The sequence below is a fragment of the Puma concolor genome, chromosome D1 (assembly GCF_028749965.1).
Source record: "Puma concolor isolate L17-30 chromosome D1, mPumCon1.1.hap2, whole genome shotgun sequence".
In the NCBI taxonomy this organism is placed as follows: domain Eukaryota; kingdom Metazoa; phylum Chordata; class Mammalia; order Carnivora; family Felidae; genus Puma; species Puma concolor.
In genome coordinates, this window is record NC_141676.1 from 27,880,655 (window position 1) to 27,900,625 (window position 19,971).

A 19,971-nucleotide genomic window follows, 5' to 3' on the forward strand; every position below is an offset into this window, starting at 1 on the left:
ACTTGCTGCCAGTGAAGGGAATGTTTGTTCTAAATCCATAGAAGGAATGTAGTTCTTAAATTGTGGTCCCTGAACCAGCAGTATCAGCATCGCTTGAAATGAAGTGATTTGCTAAAAAATTTTTTAATTAAAAGATTAAACTTCACTAAAAGTTATTTATTAAAAATGGAGGTTCATGGGTTCTACCCCAGACAGAGTGAATCAGAAACTCGAAATGGGGTTAAGCAATCTGTGCTTTAACAAGCCCTGAAGATGATTTTGACTCACGCTCAGGTTTGAAAATGACTATTCTCAAACATTCCAGAGTTAGGCAGATCATGTGCTCTTAGGTTGTTAATAGTTAATATTTGACATAAAGGTTAAACAGTAGCTTTCCCACATGTGGACAAGCACTGTCTACTCATGGCCCCTAACCTGAAAAGTTATGCATAATTTTGTCACTCGGCTAACAGTTGTGATCTATCAGATCAATCACAATGCAATCTACCATTTTTAACCATATCAACATTAATTATAATGATTATATATATAATATATATACTAGCTATGTAACTATCTTGTGGGTGGCATTAGGGCAAAGTAAAAATGATTCTTGCTTTGAAGTATGAGCTTTATTCTTAATCCCCATTGTAGGACAACACAAGTTTCAAAAACTCAGCCAATAGCTTTGCCATCCTCAATAAAGCAATCATGAATATTTTCCATGTGTCAATGGTTCCATCTTGCACAATGGTGAATGCACAGGTAGAGTCTTTGTGGCAAGTTACCCCAAGGGCCCAAATGTCTAACCCACAATGGACTTAAGAGAAAAAAAAACACGTAAAGGGACTTCATGAGGGACCAGCTTCTACCTGTGGTCCTTGCCTGAGTGTGTCGCCTGTGTGCCCTAGACCCAGACTTAGGAGAAACAGACACCTGCTCCCTTCCCTGGTCTATGACTTAATTCGGCAGTTTGCTGGAACATTTTGCTTCCTTTTATCTCATTAATGTCTTGTGTCCTGAACCAGCTTCATTTTATTGTTGTCTCTAATAGAACCACTGCTTCTCAGGAGTATTGGATTCCTGCAAAGTTAAAATAGAGCCGTGGCTAGGAACTCTAACCTAGGAAGACTTGGATTTGAATTGCAGAGACATGACTTTATTTACTTAACAAACACTTACATACCACTTACCATGTGCCAGGCACTATTCTAGGTGCTTTACAAATATTAACTCTTAATCCACATAACAGCCCTATGTGGCAGTTTCTATTTATGATCATCCACATTTTACTGCCAGGGAAACTGAAGCACAGACAAGTGTAGTAACTTGCCTACAGTCCTACCGGTAATAAATGACATAAGTAAGCTGTCACTGAGGACTTTCGCCCTGTGTCCCGCTGCCTCTTTCTCAGGCTCACCTCTCTGAACCTCAAGTTTCTCATCTGCAAAATAAGGAAAATTAATACCTTTCTCCCCAGGCTATTCAAAAATATTTGAATTCGGTCTGGCCAGAAATGTAACCAAAGCATAATAGCACAAGATTAGCACCATAATAAAGATATGTAAAAAGTGCTATGGAAACATAGATAAGGAAACAATTAAATTGGCCCAGAGGTGGCTACCTGGAGTAAAGAGGAAATCACATTTGAAATGACCTTGGACCAGGAAGGGGGTGACAAGGCAAGAGCAAAGACTCAGAAACCTTGACCTTGCAGAGCAAGTAGTCAGGTAAGCCCAGAGTTTTCATGGTGGTGGTGGGGTTTGGGCTGGAGAGGAGCTGAAGCTGGTGAGAAAATAAATAGAGCAGATAAGTTTTCTGCAATTTGGGGACCAAATGGCAAATCAAAATCAAAACCAAGGAATCTGAGGGTAGGGGTGGGAGGGAGGGAGCAAGATGGGCTTGGAATATCTCATTAGGCCAGTAAGGAAGGAAGTACTAAAAGGGGGGGGGTGGTAGAGGGGGATATAGGAATGTCACAAGAACAAAGAAGCCAGCTTGAAAGGGCTATCAATGGCCAAATCTGGGACAATTTGACTAACAAAATAATTCAGTACAGTAATGAGTTGTAAACCATGGGGGGGGGGGGCGGATAAGAGTCTGTGAGTTCACAGGACTAGTAAGTAAATGGAGAAAAGGGGAGACTCTTGCTCACAGCAGAATCTTGAGTAGCAGCTGGCAAATGTGAAGACAACAGGGGAGTTGGAAGACCAATTGCAACTATCACAGTAAGATGACTGAATCAAACGAGAATCATCAATAGTTGCTAAATTTCAACAGAAAAGAGCAGGATATTTGGATGGTCTTAAAGTGCCTTCCCATATATCGCTTATTAGTTGCAAGGAGAGAAACCAGTAATTACACCGTGGAGAAATTGGATAACCCCTTGACCAGGTGATCAATGAAGGGAGGACGGATGCTGTGTGCCTCCAGATGTGATACTCTGTAAGGGACACAACATCATTCGTTTTAGTATTCTGGCCAAGAAGGTATAACCTCAATTTAGTTATGAGACAAATTTTCAGACAAACTCAAAATGACGAACATTGTATTTTTTAAAAAGACAGGGAAGATGGACTCTATCCTCAAAAGTGCCAATGTCATACGAGAAAGGGTGTGGAAATGTCCCAGATGAAAGAAGTCTAAGGACACTTGACAACTAAATCCAATACATGGCCCTTCACTGAATCCAATCCTGGAGGAGAAAAAAATACTATGAAGGACATCATTAGGTCAATTGATAAAACCGGAATATGAAAGAGTAGATTAGTTCAAAGTATTACACAAATACTAAATTTACTGAGGTGACAACTATACTACGGTTATATAAAAGAATATCCCTATTATTAGGAAATACACACTGAAATGTTTGGGAGCAGAGGGTCATGATATATGTAACTTAATCTCAAATGATTGAGAAAAATAGGTGTGTGTGTATGGGGGGGTGTGAATAAATGGTAAAGCAAAGGGGGTAAAATGTTAACAGGCAAATCTAGATAAAAGATATACAAGTATAGTATTTTTATTCTTGCAACTTTTATATAAGCTTGATACTATTTACAAATAGTGTTTTTAAAACTCAGGAATTTAACCTTTATTTGTTTTGGACTTTGGGTTCAACTAGGAGACAAATAGGAGAGAGAAAAAATATAGGTTAAAAGTCAGTGATACACTACTATCCATTTGTCACAATTTTAATGTACTTTTGATCTTAGAAACAAAGGTCATGTGTCTCAAGCAAGCAACCCCCCCCACACACACACACACACATAATGTGAATGATGTGCTTAGGAGGATTCACTTAGTGCCCCTTTTTGAAGCAGGTTATTTCTTAACCTTATAAAATGAGCTGACTGCAAATCCTGCATTTCCTTTGTAATTAGGATCAAGATTTAATCATCTGGCTCTGAAATGTGTGTATTATAGGACTAGGAATCTGAGCTATAATGTTTTGTACATAGATCTAAGCAAGGAGTTAAAACAAGTTTCAAAGCAGTAAGGTCACTTCCGTTCTCTACCAGTGGCTACGCATTAATTCTCCCATAAAATCATCATTTCTCTGAGTTAATAGAATCTTTGAAGCTAAATCAAGTCAATTTCCATTGTCACATTATGAAGCTTTTGAACTGCACTCACTGAATTATCCTATTTGATGGCTACCTTGAAGATGGCTTTGTGGTGATCCTAAGAAAACCCCCAGCAGCAGCTTCTGTGTGCCCAGCCTTTCCGCCCCACCCCATTTATTCTCATTACTTAATGGCAACTTAAGGCAAATGCCCACCTCCTTAGATATATGGTAGGTAAAATAGATACCGAGGCAACATAATGTGATAGAAAGCACACTGGAATGGAAATTAAGAGTCTGATTTTGCCTCAAAGTAAGGGTACATCCTTAAGTAGACCTCAGTTTCCTCATCTGCACAAGGAGGAACTTATTGTAGACGATCTCCAGGAAGTTGCTCCTCTAAATGTGATTTACAGACTGTTAAGGATGGACATCGGGATTAAGGATTTGTAAGAGCCAGTCTCCAAAATGCCCCCCAATGATTCTTGGGTTTGTAATCTCTTTCCATATCAAGTAGGGTTAAACTGCCTAGCCAATAGGATATTGCAGAAGTGACAGTGTGACTTCTGAGGTTAGGTCACAAAACACTTTGTGGCTTCCACCATGCAGTCTCTTGGATCACTTGCTGTGGAGAAAACCAGCTGCCATGACATGAAGATGTTCCAACAGCTGCACAGGAAGGTCCATGTGGTAAAAGACTGAATATTTTCAATTTACATTTGGGAACAAGTCAAGGATGTCCTACTATCAAACTTCTATTCAACGCTGTACTGGAGCTTTTAACCAATGATATAAGGTAAGAGAAAAGAAATAGAAGGGATATGCATCAGAAAAGAAGTAAAACTGTCTTTCATACACAAAATGGTTATGTAGGAAATCTGAAGGAGTCTCCAGAAAAAAAGAAAAAGAAGAAAAGGAAGAAGGAGAAGGAGAAGAGGAAGAAAAAACCAACTAGAACTAGTAAGTTTAGCAAGGTACATAACATAAAATTTAGTTGTATTTACATATACTAGCAAAGAGCAATGAGAAATTGAAAAAATTTTTAAATGCCATTTAAAATAGTGTAATAATATTAAATACTTAGGGATTGATTTAACAAAATGACGAAAACCTATACTCTGAAAACTGCAAAATACTGCTGAGAATAAGTAAGGGAGACATTAGAAAAATGTAGAGCAGGGGCGCCTGGGTGGCTCAGTCAGTTAAGTGGCTGACTTTAGCTCAGGTCATGATCTCACAGTTTGTGAGTTCGAGCCCTGCGTCAGGCTCTGTGCTGACAACTCAGAACCTAGAGCCTGCTTCGGATTTGGTGTCTCCTTCTCTCTCTGTCCCTCCCTGCTCACACTCTGTCTCTCTCTCTCTCTCTTAAAAATAAATAAACATTAAAAAAAAATGAAGAGCAAAACCATGTTCATGGATCTGAAGATTTAATCCTGTTAAGATGTCAATTCTCCCCAAATTGATCTATACATTCAACACAATCTACAGGAAGCTTTTTAGAGGATAGAAATTCCAAAGTAATTCTAAAATTTGCATAAAATGCAAAGAATCTAAATGGAAAAACAATTCTGAAAAAAAAAAAAAAACTTGGGGACTCACCTACTACCTAATCAAGACAGTGTGATATTGGTGTAAGGATAGACAATGGAATAAAGTAGATAGTCCAGAAATAAACACACATATATGGTCAATTGATTTTTGACAAAATGCTAAGGTGATTCAATAGGGTAATTTTAACGGTGTTGTAATAATTGGAAATCTATACACAGAGAGAGAGATGTCTTGATCCTTCATGCTATGCAAACTCAAAACCAATCATAGACCAAATGTAACCCATAAAAACATACAACTTCTAAAGACAATATAAGAGAAAATGTTGCCATCTTGGGGTAGGCAACAATTTCTTAGGTACAAAATAAACAGCATAAATTGTAAAATAAAAAATTGATAAGGGGCACCTGGATGGTTCAGTCGATTAAGCATCTGACTCTTCATTTCAGTCCAGGTCATGATCTCACAGTTTGTGGGTTCAAGACCTGCAGTGTAGGGCTCTGTGCTGACAGCACAGAGCCTTCTTGGGATCCTCTGTCTCCCTCTCTCTCTGCTCCTCCCCCACGAGCTCTCTCTATCTCTCTGTCTCTCAAAAATAAATTTTTTTTTAGATTTTTTTTTTTTGTTTATTTTTGACAGAGAGAGAGACAGAGACAGAGCATGAGAGGGGGGAGGGGCAGAGAGAGAGGGAGACACAGAATCCAAAGCAGGATCCAGGCTCGAGCTGTCAGCACAGAGCCCCACGTGGGGCTCGAACTCACAGACCGCGAGATCATGACCTGAGCAGGAGTCCCACGCTCAACTGACTGAGCCACCCAGGCGCCCCTCAAAAATATTTTTTTAATTGATAAAATGAACTTTGTAAACATTTTAGCATTTTGCTCTTCAAAAATACCATTAAGAGAATGAAAAGGTGGGGCGCCTGGGTAGCTCATTTCGTTAAGCATCCGACTTTGGCTGAGGTCATGATCTCCCAGATGGTTCAAGCCCCACATCAGGCTCTATGCTGACAGCTCAGAGCCTGGAACTAGCTTCATATTCTATGTCTCCCTCTCTCTCTCTCTGCCCCTTCCTGGTTCATGCTCTCTCTCTCTCTCTCTCTCAAAAATAAATAAACATTAAAAAATAAAATGAAGGGGCGCCTGAGTGCCTCAGTCGGCTGAGCGTCCGACTTCGGCTCAGGTCATGATCTCACAGTTCGTGGGTTCGAGCCCCGTGTTGGGCTCCGAGCTGACAGCTCAGAGCCTGGAGCCTGTTTCAGATTCTGTGTCTCCCTCTCTCTCTGCCCCTCTCCCATTCGTGCTCTGTCTCTCTCGCTCTCTCTGTCAATAATAAATAAATACTAAAAAAAAATTTTTTTTAAATAAATAAATAAATAAAATGAAAAGGCAAGGTACAAACTGGGAGAAAATACTTACAAGACATGTATCTGATAAAGGACTTGTATCCTGAATATATAAAGAATTCTTACCACTCAAAAATACAGGACAACTCAACTAAAATGGGAAAAAGATTTGAACAGACACTAGCTAAAGAAGATATATAATGGGAGACAACTCAGCAATAAGTAGTTACTGATATATGCAGTGTAAATGGATCTCAAAAGCATTGCTTTATTTATTTTTTCAAAAACATTGCTTTAAGTGAGAGAAGCCAAACACAACATATTGATAAATTTTTATCCATTCATTATTCCTTTCTGACTGTCTGATGTACTTCTATAGCAGAAAGAAGATATATTTAACATTATTTCTTACAATTATAAAATTGGAATAATTCCCACATACCTACATCACAGGATTTGTTGTAAAAATAAAACAGAACAGTACCTGTCGCATAGTAAATGCTATGTAAAGGGTCACAATTATTATTTACATGTTCATATTCTAAGAACTAATTATTGGATTAACAAAAAGTCAAAATGTTCAATTTGCCAAATTTATCTTAAAGGAGTGTGATTTTTGTTTGTTTTTTAAAAAAAATTTTTTTTTAATGTTTATTTTTGAGAGAGAGAGAGAGAGAGCACAAGCAAAGGAGGGGCAGAGAGAGAGGGAGACACAGAATCCAAAGCAGGCTGTTAGCACAGAGTCCAATGCAGGGCTCTAACTCACAAGCCATGAGATCATGAGCCGAGCGGAAGTCAGAGGCTCAACCGACGGAGCCACCCAGGCACCCCTTAAAGGATTGTGATTTTTGTAGCAAATGTGGAGTCAAGATATCTGGAACTGTCAATCCTACTATTAGTAATAAGTAGTCAAATGAGATAGCAGAATCAGGGAACTGGGGACATGGAAGGAAAGACTTTTCTAGATGGATGAAAGGAAATCCAGAGAAAGAAAGCCACAATGGCAAACCAGAAATCATGACCCATAGCTCACAGTCCCTGTCCGGGGTTCTTTTCCAGAATACTATGCCATGGATAAAAAGGCTTTTTTTTTTTTTTTTTTAAGTGCTTCAGAAAAGCCAAACACTTTACACACAAGAGGTAGTGTGAGCGCTATATTTGGGCAAATAAAGTCCAAAACTGCTTATCATTTCCCCTGATGGAAATGACAACTGGCAAAAGCCAGATGCCTTGTGATCTGAAAGGTAATGGGACCCGGCTCACTAGATCTCCTGTTATTTCTGATGGAATCCTCCCAGCTATTACACCTTGGAAAAATATTAACGTGTTCAGCCAACAAAGACAAATTCAGAAGAAGCAGCAGCAAGTTCTGCTATACGTTGTACTGCCACCTGATATTCAAATGCGCTCTTCTGAGCTGTGTCTAATGTCAGCATCATTTTTTTAAAGAGACATATCAGTTTCAGTGAAGGTTTTTATTTCACGTTCCCCATTCTTCACTGCCTGGACTAGGGAAAGGAAAAAAAAAAAAAAAGGATTACCAGCTACATTACTTTTTAATTTAATGCCCTTGAGTCAGGGCAATAGCAACAGCAACGAGGCATGATAGAGATTTCAGGGAGGACGGCAAATGGAGAACAGTTGTTAGTACAGCATCTTCCATGAATATTGGTCGCAGCGGCTGTCTCGGCCATCATTCTCTCAAGGTAATGCCTTGCTTCCCATTGTCATTGTATCTCAGAATCAAATTATTTGAATTCCAGACACATCGACAGCACACTGAAGGGCCCCTGCCAATTTTTGCAGCTCGCTTGGAAAAGAGCATCATGAAGCATTACTCATTTATACGACTCCCAGGCTCCTGTTGTAAATTCCGTGCGCAGGACTGCCTCCAGGTGCGGCCCTTCAGCTTAGCTCTCTAATCCTGTAACCCTTTACCACCAACTCCCTCCCATAAACGTGTGCGAAAAAATCCCCAGGCCAGGTCTTCTCCCTCTTTGAGCTTCTGTTCCTGCAGATGGGAGTCCGGGCTGCCAGGGCTGGCCTGGACACAGAAGCCAGCTCTGTCACCTCAGTCAGGCCTGGGGGTGAGAGCCCCGAATCACAGCACACTGAACCGTCCCCCACAGCCGCCTTGCCTACATTTTCATACAGAGAAAGTCTGGCTAAAATTAACAACTGTCCTACAATGGTGAAGCAGCCGATGACGGCTCATCTCTTGTTGGAAGATGAGGAAGCCATTAGCAAGGGTGTTTTTGAAGATCTTCTTGTGTGTGTGACTTAGGAAAAATCTTACACCATAAATTTAAAGGAATATAATGTGTATCATTCTAAATCTTGTACATGTTTCATATATGCATGTAGGTATGCAAATATACATGCATATTTAACTCGAAGAAAATACACCAAAATTAAGTGATCATTTTAATTTGTTTCCTCTCCACATTTTCCTAAATTTTCTAAAACAAACAGGTATTGCTTTTATGTTCAGGAAAACAAACGGTGTTTATAGAGGAAATTTTGATCAAGGATGTTTTTTTAAACAAAAGGACTATTTCCAAAAGGTTCACTACCCAGTCTGCCCATAAGCCTCCTACATAGGAGAGCGGCCACGAGGGGGCTCTCTAAGCACAAATCTGGGGTTCTAGTTAAGCTGTGCCGCAGGACCAACAGTGGCCATATTAGTCCAGTCAGATTCTCTCCCCGAAATGACCCATACAGGAAAAAATAGCAAAAGCAGAAGAGAAAGAGGAAGGAGAGAGGGAAAGGTTGAGTTACTTGCCTAGCAGAAGTGTGGTCTGCTGAAAAGGCAATCAAGAACTTGGTAGGTGGAGCTGCCTTAGGCCCTGGACTAGTTTTGCATTCCAGCGTTCTGCCTTGGAGACTCACAATTTTTGTTTTCCCATGAGATCTTGGTCGTCAGTCTTCCTGGGTATCTGGGAGATAGGCTCATGGTCAAGAATCCTGTTTTCCTAAGTACCTTGGGTTATCCTTATAACAATCTACGTGGGAGCCAGATTATATTTTGATTCTTTTAATCTCACAAAACAGGAATCTCAGGCTACCAAAACCGTGACACCACGCAAAAGTGTTTCACAGGTCATTTTATTCCTTATTAAGTACACTCTCCAAAGCAGGGCCACCACCAGCTCATACAGCATTTTACACAAATTTGAAAAAGCTACCCCTTCTTCAAGTTAAGAAAAGTTATATTAAGGGGCGCCTGATCAGCTTAGTCGGTAGAGCATGCGACTCTTGCAACTCTTTTTTTTTTAAGTTTATTTACTTATTTTTGTGAGAGAGAGTGAGAGAGAGAATCCGAGCAGGCTCCACACTGTCATCGAGGAGCCTGATGCAAGGCTCTATCTCAAGAATAGTGAGATCATGACCTGAGCCAAAACGAAGAGTTGGCCGTTGAGGTGGCCAACTGAGCCACCTGGGCACCCCAAGCAAGTGACTCTTGATCTCAGGGTTGTGAGTTCGAGTCCCATGTTGGGGGTAGAGTTTACGTTTTCTTTTTAAAAAAAATTTTTTTTAATGTTTATTTTATTTTTGACAGAGAGAGACAGAGCATGAGCAGGGGAGGGGCAGAGAGAGGGGGGAACACAGAATCTGAAGCAGGCTCCAGGCTTTGAGCTGTCAGCACAGAGCCCGACGCGGGGCTCGAACTCACGGACCGCAAGATCATGACCTGAGCCAAAGTCAGACACAACCGACTGAGCCACCCAGGCGCCCCTAGAGTTTACTTTTTCTAAAAAAGTTATATATTAATTGCTTCTCAACAATAACAATTACTAAAGAAAAAGTTATTCTATATAAATTATACAAGTAAATGATTCATCTTAAAATAATAGAAAATTCAAATGTTTATAATATTAGAAGCGTAAAGTCATTTGGGTCCAATAATTTGTCATAAAATAGACATCTCTCTTTGGTAGAAATAATTGTTCTTGACAGTTTCAATGATTACTTTTTGTATAGCTCATATTTTATAGAAATGATCGTCAGATTGGTAGTTTTTCTTACTGCATTGTGAACTTTACATTGGTTCTAACATACTTAATTTTGAGATGCCACATTATTCACCAATATTGATATTTGGCAAAATTAATTGTACCTTGAAAATTTCACTTATTTGGAAATGGATCAAGTAAGTTATTGCCACAAAAACATTGCAATAGTTTACTGGGAGATAGTAGTTTTTTTTAATGTGTATTTATTTATTTTGAGAGAGAGAGCATGAGCGGGCAGGGGCAGAGAGAGAAGAGAGAGAGAATCCTAGGCAGATTCCACGCTCAGTACAGAGCCTATAGCAAGGCTTGATCTCATGACCCTGAGATCATGACCTGAGCCAAAATAGTCGGACACTCAACTGACTGAGCCACCCAGAAGCCCCAAAGAGACTGTGTTAAAAGCACAATTTTATTTTATTTATTTTCTTTTTTCTTTTTTTTATTAAAAAATTTTAATTTAAATCCAAGTTTAGTTAACAGACAGTATAATAATGTTTTCAGGAATAGAATCTAGTGATTCATCTCTTACATATAACACCCAGTGCTCATCCCAACAAGTGTCCTCCTTAATGCCCATCACCCATTTAGCCCATCCCCCCACCGAACCCCCTGCCAGTAACCCTCAGTTTGTTTTCTGTATTTAAGAGTCTCTTATGGTTTGTCTCCCTCTCTGTTTTTATCTTATTTTTGCTTCCCTTCCCCTGTGTTGATCTGTTTTGTTTCTTATGAGTAAAATCATATGATATTTGTCTTTCTCTGACTTATTTCGTTTAGCATAATACACTCTAGTTCCATCCACGTTGTTGCAAATGGCAAGATGTCATTCTTTTTGATCGCCGAGTAATACTCCATTGTGTATATATACCACATCTTCTTTATCCATTCATCAGTCAATGGACATTTGGGCTCTTTCCATACTTTGGCTATTGTCAGTAGTGCTTCTATAAACGTTGGAGTGCATGTGCCCCTTTGAATCAGCATTTTTGTATCCTTTGGATAAATACCTAGTAGTACAATTGCTGAGTCATAGGGCAGCTCTATTTTTAATTTTTTGAGGAACCTCCACACTGTTTTCTAGAGTGACTGCACCAGTTTGCATTCTAGAAGGACAGTTTTAGATTGCTAGTTCTTCATATGTTGATGAGGAATGTCTAAAATTCCTTAATATGTTCATCAGTCAGTTTCAGTTGTACATGTTCACCCAGCTTTGGTACTTCATATTGATAGTAATTCTTCAAATCATATACGATATGTAGAACCTTGCTGCTCTAAACACCCAAGATCAGGGCATCAGGAGCTTGTCGGAAATGCAGAATCTCAGGTCTTACCCCAAAATTACTGAATCAGAATTTGTATGTTCATAAGATCCCCGGGTGCTCTGTACGCACATAAAAATTTGAGAAGTACTAATCTAGCATCCTGAAAAAAAATGACATTCTTCAGCAGTATACGCCTTTCTTTTTAATGTTATTGTTACCAATATAGGAAACAAAAGAGGGGCACCTGGGTGGCTCAGTCAGTTAAGCGTCCAACTTTGGGTCAGGTCATTATCTCACGGTTTGTGGGTTCGAGCCCCGCGTCAGGCTCTGTGCTGACAGCTCAGAGCCTGGAGCCTGCTTTGGATTCAGTGTCTCCTTCTCTCTCTGCCCCTCCCCCACTCATGTTCTGTCTCTCCCTCTCTCTCAAAAATAAGTAAACATAAAAAAATTAAAAAGAAAAAAAAGAAACAGATTTTGGACTATAGGTGGATTGATTATGGAAATAACATTTGAAATGAATCTTCCTCCCTTCTCTGATATTTTTACATTGGAGAAATTGGGGTCATTGTGAAGAAACTGCCATCTATTTAACATCAATATCTTTCTGTAATTATCATAAATTAACTTTTCTTGAATGTCCTCTTAGCTTATTATCTGCTTTCAAGGGATTGATATTCACTGACTTTGGGTTCCTGGCTAATTTTGCTTATGTAATAAGTAGTTCCTATTATCCCCAGGGGGATGTGTTCCAAGACCTTCCAGTGGATGCCTGAAGCCACGACAATACTGAACCCTGTATACACTATGTTTTTTCCTTACATACATACTTAAAATAAAGTTTAATTTATTAATTAGGCACAATTAAGAGATTAATAACAATAACTAACAATAAAATAGAACGATTGTAACGATATTCTATACTAAAAGTTATGTGACTGGTCTCTCTCTCTCTCTCAATATCTTACTGAATTAACTGTACTTACCCTTCCTTTTGTGATAATATGAGGTGATAAATGCCTAGTGATGAGATGAAGTGAGGTGAATGACGTAGGCCTTGTGATGCAGCGTGAAGCTACTGTTGACCTCATGATGAGTTGGAAGGAGGGTCATATGCTTCCAGGTCACAGCTGACTGTAGGGAACTGAAACACAGAAAGTAAAACCAAGGATAAGGAGGGATTACTGTAACATTAATTTGATCTTCACTCTAAATTAGTCCTGAGTAATGCATCTTAAAGAGGATATTTTCAAAAGTACATTTCTGATTTGTATTTTTAGAATCTACGCTTTTATGCATATCATCAATACGCACTGCATACTCCCCCTAATTAAGTTTTAGTAGCAAGATGGCATCTACTCAATTTCCCCATCTCCTTTTCAACAATGATTTTAAGTTTTATGTTCCATAAATGCATTTTCAATATACTCCAACATTTGGTTGAAGCAGAAAGAGTAATTATACGATATCTTGGATGATATAAAAAATCGTGCTGTCAAAATAAATTTTTGCTGCATCATTCAATACCAAATGTAAAGAAGATGCAGAACAAACAATATACAATGCCCTAGAAAATACTGAGGACCTTCTGTAGGAGCCATTATGTTCTCTCTGCATACTTGCGGCATTGCTATATCCAATTTCTCTTTGGAATCAGGCTTTATAAATAGTCTTTGGAAAATACATATATGCTTTCTTTTGTTTTGTCATCTACTGGATAACCCCTTTGTCCAAATATTCGTATATTTACTTTTTGGAAATCCACAAATCTAGCAATATTATCTGTTCTACACGGCTTTTACCAGTTGTACCTAAAATAATCAAGTAATATTTGCATTTCATGCCTTTTTCAAAAGTAACATATTCATTGCATCTACAATAATTTTAATAGTTTAGTTTTATGTTTCCTGCCCTAAAAAACGTGTAACATTATTTGCTTTTTAAAAAATGTTTGTTTATTTATTTTTGAGAGAGAGCGCAAGCAGGGGAAGGGCAGAGAGAGAGGGGGAGGCAGAGAATCCCAAGCGGGCTCCGCACCGACAAGGCAGAGCCTGACCTGGGGCTCACACTCATGAACCATGTGATCATGACCTGAGCTGAAATCAAGAATCAGACCCTTAACCAACTGAGCCACACAGGTGCCCCACGTTATTTGTTAATCAATGTGCCATTGTGTTACGAAATTTTGTATCATTTCTGCCAAAGAAAGACAATTCTCATCAAAGTACTTGTAGTTTCCTGGATGATCTCTCTAGATGTTGCCTTACCAAAAGTATGTGCTCCCAGTATGGCTTCTCATTTGAATAGTATCTTTGCCTGCATCTCTCTCAATATACTATCCCTCAAACCATATTTCAACTTTGAATTCTTAGCACTATTGTTGAAATGCATTTTATCTTCCGTTTATTAGTTATATGGGATATGTACCTGCCAATCCTTGTGCACACTTTCATTACTCAGTTGATATTTTTTTCCATCTCTGAAGAATTTGTAATATAAATAAAACACGAAAATCACTGAGATAGGATAATATGGAGTTTTTGATCCTTAGTTAGAATTTATAAGTACATAATTTCCGAAAACTTCCTACCAGTGCTAATTTGTTAAATTTGACAAAATCTGATGAAAACTTGATGAAATTTAATGAAAATAAATTTAATGAAAAATTAAATTCCTTATGTAAGATAGACAAATTGTAACTACATTATTGTTAATATTCAAAGTTTTAAAATACTCAAATTACATAGCCATGTACCTGGATAGGCAATATCCAGTTTAATGTTTTCTTTTTCTCTTCCATTTTTCTTCAAAACTAACCAGTTAAGCTTGGCATAAATACCGATAGTAAATTCACATTCTAATCCATCAGTCTTTGTCCCCCCTCCCCCCAGTCCATCTTTTCCAAAAATGTATTCAATGATCTAAACTATTCTTTGTGATTTTCTTCTGTTTTCTGATTCCGAAATTAATTTTTAAAACTCTTTCATAGTATCTGAGCAAAAAGTCAATAATGAGTTTTATTTTAGAACTTAAATGTATATAACATACAAAATACACAGCTATCAAGCTGCTAAATACTATCAAGTGAATATTCTTACTAACAGGATATCCATAACAATAAGCAATTGCTATTATGTAATTACCAGATCGTTAAATAGTAATCTCTATCTTATGTGTATATCATTTATTTTGTAGATTATTTGAGCACGTGTAGCTTGATGGTGATTCATATAGTTGTGAAAGTCCTCGTAGATTTACGTTGGGAACTCAGCAATGCCTTTTGAGTACAGCAAATAAAACAGCAGATGATGTGATACAAGGTGAAACATTAAATTAGCTGGTGCACTAATATCAATGGGATTTGTCTTTAAATACTCACCTATCAGCCTATCAATTAGAAAAGCAGTTTCTTGTTTAGAAGCAGAAATATTTTTAGATGACATTAGATCTGTTGTTGGTTTTGATTACTGACTCATTTTTCCTTTGTGCGTGGAAGCTGAACGAAATACATTAACCCTCTTCAAACAAGACACTTGACTGCCATCTGCCGGCAAATTGTAATAAACATACAAGTCACCCATCTTTGCAATAAGCAATATTAATAAACGCACTAAATTTTGCAGAATAATAAAGACATCTGATGTGAATGGAGCCCTCTGGACGAGGAGTGTGGTGCCCAACCGTGATAATCCTGGGTGGCTACTCCGAACCCAACTCTACCTAGATTTTGTGCTCTTTGCTTTCAAACTTCTGCCAAAGGAGGAAAATTCCAATTGTAAAAACATTCTTGGGGCCCAATCTGGTGTTGCTCATTCATACTGCTGGTGGAAAAGCACGGGAGGGGGATACAACCTACCATTCAACTTCTACAGAAAGGCCCCTCACTCCAGCAAGTCAGACAAGGAGTTCAGGATTTCCATCACTAGTCCCAGGACAGAGGGCAGAGTTGTACTTGGTCTCCTCTCGACTAAGACCACTGGCGCTACAGGGGGGTGAAGGGCGGGGGGTGGGAATGAGGGAGGGGCTGGGCCCAGGCAAAACATCAAAGGGGAAAGCCTCTCCCTAAAATTAGGGATGGGCCAGCAGATTCCGTGAACAAAAGAACTTTAAGTGGGGGTTGAGGATGGTGAGGGAGCTTTACAAGTCTTCAGTGCAGTTAAAAGCATCTTGCTAGAAAAGGGTAACAGGACCTCTGGTGTGCTTTGCTTAGAAACAACGGTCATAAATCCATTAATATTTTCTATTCACAGAAGAAGACAACTTGTTAAATGACAAGGTGGAAAGAAACTCCCATTACACAATCCTATGTTCCTAAAGTAAAATACTGAGTGAGCCTATGTTCTTTGCTGCTCAAACAGAAAAACTAAATATTACCAATAACAAATATAGGGCAGAAAGTAGCCCCAGTACCTGGCTCATAATGAGCATTTATTTGTTGAATGAGAAAAGTTCTACTCCAAAGTTACTCCCAAACAAGTCAAGTAAGTGCAGAGCATGCAGAATTGGGGAAAGTGGGGAAGGACTTCAGGAGGAAGTGTTAACTGAGTTAGGTCTTAACAAGGAGGCAGAACGTTAGCTTAGCGGGCAGAGAAGGAAAGAAAGGACATTCCAGGTAGAGATAAGAGTCACAGCAAGACCCAAAAGCAGAGGAGAAGCAGGAACATCCAGGAGGGAATGTCAGGAGAGCACGGTGACAGTGTCTAGTGAAGAAGCAGGGTCTGGCAGGGACCACTGGACCTGGTGACCTTTGGGGGTGGGCATGAAAGCCAAATTGCAAGGGAGGATAATGAGTGAGTAGGAGAGGAGGGAGGGGAGGGAATAGAGGAGGAAGTTAATTAGGCTACCCTCTCTCTCTTTTGTTAACTTTTTACTGTACAAATATATATATATGTACAATAAACATATATATACAATAAATATATATACTATATATATATTTATTGTGTGTGTGTGTGTGTGTGTGTGTGTGTGTGTGTGTGTGTATATACACATATAGGGGCGCCTGGGTGGCGCAGTCGGTTAAGCGTCCGACTTCAGCCAGGTCACGATCTTGCGGTCGGTGAGTTCGAGCTCCGCGTCGGGCTCTGGGCTGATGGCTCAGAGCCTGGAGCCTGTTTCCGATTCTGTGTCTCCCTCTCTCTCTGCCCCTCCCCCGTTCGTGCTCTGTCTCTCTCTGTCCCAAAAATAAAATAAACATTGAAAAAAAAAATTTATATATACACATATATATATATATATATATATATATATATAATATATAATCCCCCCAGCATTTAGGGGGACCTCGGCCTCCAGGGCTTCCCTGCAGTTTTGCACTCACTAGTGGGTGCCACTGGAGGGAGAAGACTGCAGAACTCAGTTGGTCCAAAGATAGAACCTACCATCCACATTGAGATAACAAGAGCAGAACATGGCCAGCCGATATATGTTGCCAAACCTCCTTTCCAAGACCCACACTGACTTCTTCTTCCAGGGGTCCATGTTTCCCCACAGAGATAGGATTCGGGAAGGATATATTTGACTTCATTAAATAGTCCCTGAACTCTGACCTCCTGTTGGCCCCCATCTGGCCTGAGAACCCCTCTCCTGGGTGTTCTATGGCTAGGACCGACTCATAGATAAGGCTGGGCACACCTGGGGCTCCAATCCACAAAGAGAGAAAACACTGGATAGAAAGTGAATATAAGGAGCCATCTGCAACAAAATCAAAGCCAGGCTCTCGACAGTGGGAACTGCAGGACAAACCTGGAGAGGGAAGGCCAGATTGGGAGCGGACCCTGGTGGCCACAGATTCGCCTTTTCTTTGGGTCCCAACCACTCACTGGTTTTCCTGCCACTGACATTCTGACTGCACAAGGGCACTGCCCAGCTTTCCTATTCTCTTAATTCCTTGGAAAGCATCTGAGACAAGACTGGAAAGTTCAAATAGGGGCTTCACAAATGCTAGAGTAAAATAAAAACTTGGGTTTTAACATGAGCAACATGGGTTAGAAATAACACCGTGAAGTTACAGAGACCACAGAATCCAGAGGGGAAGTGAAACTCACTTCAAGATCACTAGAATCCACGTGAAGTTTCGGATGCCTTAGATCCAAAAGTGAAAAAAGAAACCCAGCAGAGAAACAGCAAGATGCCGTGGTTAAGGGACCAGACCCAGGAGCCAGATGGCCTGGGTTCATGCTCCAGCTCCAACAGTTGTGTGACTTTTGGCAAAGATCTAATCCCCGGCAGCCTCAGTTCCCCCGTCTTAAAAACAAAGGTGATACCAGTGCTTACAGCATAGAGTTTGTATGGGGATTAATTAATCTATGTAAAACATTTATGACAGTCTTTGTCTCACAGCAGGTGTTAAATAAGCTTGGAATTTTGTTAGGGTGATTTTGGACATGCTCAATGTGACTAAGGGAAGAGAAGAAATGGAGCCCACAAGGGAGATAGGCAAGGAGGCAGGCATGAGATGGGGAGGCAGAAATGAGACACAGGAGACGGCAGCTACCAGGAAGGATGGAGGAATGAGAGAAAAAGGAAATATAGGGTGGGATGGGGGTGGGGCAGAGGAAACATTCAGGTAAGAAAGACTTGAGATGGGAAACCCAGCAAGAGACCCCCACTTTCCAGAGCCTGGCTGTCCACTGGACTCCCCATCCCTCCCACTGGGTAAGAAATCCTGGGTCTAAGGGATGTGCTCCCCCACCCTGTGTCTCCCCACCCCACCCCACTTTGGCCGCTTAAGACCCTGGAATTCCCTGTCCAAACTGCAGGAACCCCACTGCCAGGCTCTGGGCTCTTCTAGCCACATCGACCCCGGCCCTCCATACAGACTGCCCCCAGGTAAGCACAACCCTAGGCTCACAGGTGGCCAAGGGGCAGCTATTTACAAGAGGGTGTGGACAGAGAGCTCTAACGCTGGGGCTGAGGTGACCGTAGGTGTGCTTGGGGCGGCCCTCACGGTGCCGGATGGGACTGGGGGCGGGGCGTCCCTGAGGAAGGGAGGGGTCTCCCATTACCGGGAGAATGTCCCTTCCCCTTCCTTTGAGGTCTGATAACCTTCGCGCTGACGAAGAGATGATGCTCCTTCCCAGTCAGTGTTCAAGTCAGACCCGTCCTGAATCTCCCCAGTTAACCCAGTGGCGCCCCAAAACAGGGCCGGGGTGTGTGGTAGACTCGGGAAGCTAAGGGAAACGACAGCGGGGAAACCAGAATCCAGGTAACCTGCTTTCCAGGGCGCAGTTTCCCGCTGGGGCTCGGGTTTGCGCGCAGGTGTCCGCGGGCCCGGGCGTCAAGGCCGCCCCCGGTGGAGGCGCCGGGCCCCCGCTGCGGCACGCACCCCACCCCCGGCGCACGAGGCCAGGCTGCCCCCTCCCACCTCATAAAACTCCCAGCTTCGGCCTTTCAGGCGGTGAGCCGAGCCTTTCTGCGAGGACGCCGCGGAGGTAACGCAGCCCGGCTGTTACACCGATGGGCGACTTTAAGCTCCCGGCTCTTGGGGGGTCGGGGTGGGGGGAGCCCCTGGCCGCGGCCCTAGCGCTGCAGGCTCCCGCCAGCGTGGCGCTGCAGGGGTCCGGGAGGCGCCGGCGCCCGGCGTCCAGGACCGCGGTTCCCCGGGCGGCACTGGGCTGACCGCAGCGCCGGGACGAGCCGAGACGGCTCTGGGTCTCCGAGCGCCGCCAGCGCCACCTGCTGGCCGGCGCCAATCCCTTGGTCCGGGAGAAGTGGGGAAACAAACCGGGACCGGAGGGCGCAGGGCTTTCAGCGACGCGGGAGACTAGCTTGACATCTGAAAGGGCCCCGGCAGAGGGGTGATGATATCAAACAGTGCCTGGGAGCGGGGACTCAAGCCCGGGGAGAAGCTCATCCAATTTCCCTCTCTTTGCCGCCCGGGGGTTGGTGGGGAGGCGGCTCTCGTACTGCTCTTTAGGCACCTCTCCGGGACCTGGCGGGATCCCAGGGGCGGGGCTGGCCTGGCGGCTGTTTGGGGATCCTCCAACCACAGGGGAGCGCGCCAGATCCAGCGAGCCCCGCTGCGCAGCAGGGTAATTGCCCTTCCAGATCGAACTACTCGGAGAGGGAGTAGTTCTCTGCAACAGGCAGCGTTTAGGGACCCGCTAAACCCCACCCCCTGCTCCAACCTGAGCCGGAGAACCTAGAAAGAGGCTTTCGGAGCTCTAGGTGCTGCAGGGTGCCCAGGAGCAGGTATCCACTGAGGGGGGGCGGGGGGGGGCTCACTCCCTCTTTCTGCCAGAGAGGGGCCTCACTGTTGAG

At 41.8% G+C, this 19,971-nt stretch overlaps 1 long non-coding RNA gene across 1 annotated transcript; it reads right to left on the reverse strand.

Annotated features, from left to right (window-relative positions):
• Positions 1–7,977: 7,977 nt before the first annotated feature.
• LOC147576564 (uncharacterized) lies at positions 7,978–19,877 on the reverse strand. The gene is made up of 3 exons (XR_015241423.1): positions 19,076–19,877; positions 12,696–12,853; positions 7,978–9,376 (listed from the first exon to the last, which is right to left on the reverse strand). It is a non-coding gene; the product is annotated as an uncharacterized LOC147576564 (long non-coding RNA).
• Between the last annotated feature and the right edge of the window lie 94 nt (positions 19,878–19,971).